The 4,229-nt window shown below is 41.4% G+C and overlaps 1 pseudogene; it reads left to right on the top strand.

The window, feature by feature from the left end:
- Window positions 1-1,308: 1,308 nt before the first annotated feature.
- On the top strand, window positions 1,309-3,718 carry LOC142424100 (E3 ubiquitin-protein ligase KCMF1-like; annotated as a pseudogene).
- The last annotated feature ends 511 nt before the right edge of the window (window positions 3,719-4,229 follow it).

Here is a 4,229-nt window from a genome sequence, read left to right as displayed (position 1 = left end):
CTATCAAAAGATATAGCGTCTGGGGTCTTAAAAGTTTGAAGATAAACAAGTGGTCATCTAGTTCAGGAGCAACAAAGCCCACATGGAAGAAACACACCAGCCTGTGTGACCACAAGCTGTCCAAGGGATCAGGTATCAAGTATGAAGGAACAAAAATTCATATCATTGTAGACGTGGGTAGTGCAGAGTGGAGACTCAAAGCCCATTGGTAGCCAACCAGACACCCCTTACTGAAGGGCTGTGGGGAGATGAGCCAGCAACTGGAATCACAGGGAATCCAGAACAGATGACTCCTTCAGGAGCATTGGTGAGAGTGGTGATGCCTGGAGGGGGGAGAGAATGTGGGGTAGAAAGAGGGAACTGATTACAAGAATCTAGGTATACCCTCCTCCCTGGGGGATGGACAGCAGAGAAGAGGGTGGGGGGAGACGTCGGACAGTGTAACATATGATAAAATAATAGTAATTTATGAATTATGAAGGGTTCATGAGCTAGGGGGAGTGGAGAGGTTGGGGGAAATGAGCAGCTGATATTAAGGGCTCAAGTAGAAGGCAAATGTTTTGAGAATGATGATGGCAACAAATGTACATATGTGTTTTACACAATAGATGTATATGTATGGATTGTGATAAGAATTGTACAAGCCCCCAATAAAATGATTTTTTTAATCTAATAACTGGAGGGAAGGAGTATGTGTCTTTTCTCATTACTCACAACTAAAGAATTTTATCATTCTAGGAAGTCTTTGGCCATTACAGCTAGCTGAATCGTTTTCAGAATGATCCAAAATTAGCTAAGAATATTGGTATATAGTGGATAGCTATGTCTTAAAAATAAACCCAGTTGTTAAAGGTAAAGTTTTCTGGGTGTTCATGATAGGTTGCAATGCCTTCCATACGTGCATTAGTCTGTGTAGGTAGGGATATGCTGCGGTAGCAAATTTACCCTGTAAACTTGACAGGATAAGGTTTCCCAATGAAATTCTACCAGAAGAGTGTTTGGTACCATTGAAGAATGAGCGGGTGCATTATGGCGATGGAAATAATTTTCTCACTGCCACTTTCATGGCCATTTCTTTACCAATGTCGTTTCCAATATCCTCAAAACTTCTTGGCTGCTAGGCCACACAGAAGCCCACCCCTGCCCACCCTGTTCCTTTGGCCCAGGCGTCCAGCAGGAGTCACCTGGCAGCATCACAGGAATACAGTGGGGAACATTGCAACCTGAGCCTGGGAGGAGCCCACAGTCTGACGAGGATGTCCCCAACTGTGATGTATGTCTAAAAGAAAAATTTGAGATGACAGATAGATGTGTTTAATTTGTTACGATTACAATCTTCATCACTTTGTCACTTGTTATAAAAAGTGTTGCAACAACAAGGAGGCATGCAACACACCACCCAGTGCCTCCCATAATCACAGGGCGGATTTCGATGTACGCTGTGGCGGGGAAGCTTTCTTGGCAGAGTGTCACGGGCTTTCGCTTGCTCCCATTGTGGGGAAGTGGGCAACATGGAGGCATCGCTTCAAGAACCTGTAACTTCTGAATAGGCAGTGTTTAATATTTTTTGCTTTCTTTTCAATTGAAGTTTTTCTTGTTTGGTTTTGTTGTTGTTGTTTGTTTCTTTTTTAATGGTTTTATTGGCATATAATCTCATATATCATATAATTTAATCATTCAGTCATCTTAAGGAGAAGTGCTCAATCATCACCACAATCAATTTTAGAACATTTTCTTCTCATATTCATTGTTGTTAATGCCTCATTTTTCCTTAACCTTCCCTGCCATGTCCCCAGGTAAATACTAATCCAGCTATTCTCTCTATAGATTTATCTCTCCTGAATTTCATGTACAAAAGAATCATACAACACATGCACACACCACCACCAGCACCAACAACATCTACAATGACAAAACAAAGCATAGGGAGACCTCAATGGAAAAGAAAGCAGAACATATTAAAAAATGAAACAACTTTCAAAAAGAGGTCAAAGGGGAGATAAAATGGTAGAGTATTACATTTTAACAAAACTGTAGCTGCCAGGATCAAATTTACAATGCTCTCTGCTAGTCAACTAGGGTGTTCACATCCTTGGACTATGTGGGTACCCTTCAAATGGATTTTGAGCTTCCACTGTCATCCATAGTCTTCTGCAAACTGAGTGCTCACAATTTAAGCTCTGATACCATTCCCTCTTTTGGATTGGGATTTTATTATTTGCAATCCTTGGATCACACAGGTTAGTGTGGACTTAGTTGAAACCTCACTTAGATGGCTGCTTGTTTGGATACAAGCCTTTAAGATTCCAGATGCTATTCTTTTTGCTAGCTAGGCACTATCTGGTTTGTTTACAACACTTTGCTATAGCATTCATACCTTCAGTAATCATTTCCTGAGGACCAGTATTGAGTAGGGCTGTTTCTTGTTTTATTTTGTTTTGCTTGTTTGCTTGCTTGCTTTTCTGTGCATGAAATCCAAGGTGAGTGGATCTGTGGAGTAATGGTTACCTGGGGACATGGATGAAGGAGCCCAGGGTCATAGTGTTTATGTGTTGGACTGCTAATTCCGAAGTCAGCACTTCACAATGGCTCTGCTGGAGAAAAATAGGTCTTTCTGTGCCGGTAAAGATTTACAGCCTCAGTACCTCAAATGGATGGTTCTACTTTGTCCTGTAAGGTCTCTGTGGGTCAGAATTTACTCAAAAGCAATGAGCTTGGTTTGGATTTTGATTTGTGAGCATGGCAGGGTAGACTGGGGGGAATCTGGAGTTAACAGCAAGGAATATAGGAACAAAATGCTCAGAAATTGATTGTGTTGATCACACAACTTTTCTTAATATAATTGAATGATTAGATCGTATGATATATGACTTATATGTCAATTAATCTATTAAAGCAAAACAGGAGTGATTTGTCCAATATGTGCAGCATTTACCTGGAGGTGATCCTAATCACGTCCACACATGGATTTGCAACTCACTTTTCAGTTGAACATTTCATACATAGAGACTTAGATGAATGTTCAGCATGTACTAGAATATGTCTTTCTAGTGGGGATTAGATGGTCCTGGCTGGGGATTAGATGGCCCTCGTGCTCATAAATCAAACATGCACTTTACTATTGGTTTTACTGATGGATTTTCTTCTTCTCAGAGTTCCTAGTCTCCAAGAGTAGGGAAGCCATGGATCCTATAGCTGAGCTTTTACCTCGCTTACCAGGAGTGAAATGCTCTGCAGGGAGACAACATAATTCTTCTGGCCCTTCTGCTTCTCAAGGACAACAATTGTAGCAGCAGCTGCAGCTAGAGCAGAGCATGCCCAGAAGGCAAGGTAGCAACTGAAGGCAGCACACAACGCAACTTGGCATACTAACACAAGCAGTGTCACCACTACAACCGCACAATCCACAGCAACAACCAACACAGCTAATTCAGAAAGCAGCCAGCAAGCGATCCAGAATTCCCAGTTTCATTTAACAAAGTTGAATAATCCTGAGTCATCTGAGACAGAATGCCCGTTCTTGGACAGTGTGTATAGACCGCGAGCTCCTTCAGTCTGCTTTAGGACGTGAAGAAAGCTAGTTGTTAGCCGAGGATGAACACTGAGAGATGTCAGATTTCGGTGCTATGGACTGTGTAGATATTATGCCTGTAGATGTTGCTTTAGAAAACCTAAATTTAAGGAGAGTAATAAAGGAAATGAGCCTCCACTTGGATGACATCCCAATCCACAGACAGTGTCCTCTGAGCAGTAATTGCCAATGAGAATGAACCACAACCATCCTGGGTTTGTTTGGAAATTGTAACTTCAGGTCTGTCACTCTTGTTACATTGTGCACATTCAAAAGGAATAGGGAAAATTTACATGATAACATTTTTCACTTTAAGTTTCCCTTCTAGGAGGTAAATATAGGCAGTAGTTCAAGGGTGATCTCTACTGCCTGTACCTTCAAACAGAAGAGGAGATTGAAATCTCCAATGGAGCTGCTGTGTGTGCACACTCATAGAGAAAAAAACTACTTCGGTGTTTTACTTTGAACATAAACCAAACAAAACGAAACAAGGGCCCTTTTCATAACAAGCCTCCATGATTATCCTGTGTCCTTTGAGAAAGAAAATCTAAGCTGCTAAATCTGCCTGGGGTTTTCCTAACTATCCTTGAAACATCTCAAAGTGGTGCTTTTATGGGGCTGTATACCCATACCTTTGTTACAAAGCTTCAAGGACTGA

The sequence above is a fragment of the Tenrec ecaudatus genome, chromosome 13 (assembly GCF_050624435.1).
Source record: "Tenrec ecaudatus isolate mTenEca1 chromosome 13, mTenEca1.hap1, whole genome shotgun sequence".
NCBI lineage: Eukaryota > Metazoa > Chordata > Mammalia > Afrosoricida > Tenrecidae > Tenrec > Tenrec ecaudatus.
This window is presented reverse-complemented; position numbering and strand designations above follow the sequence as displayed.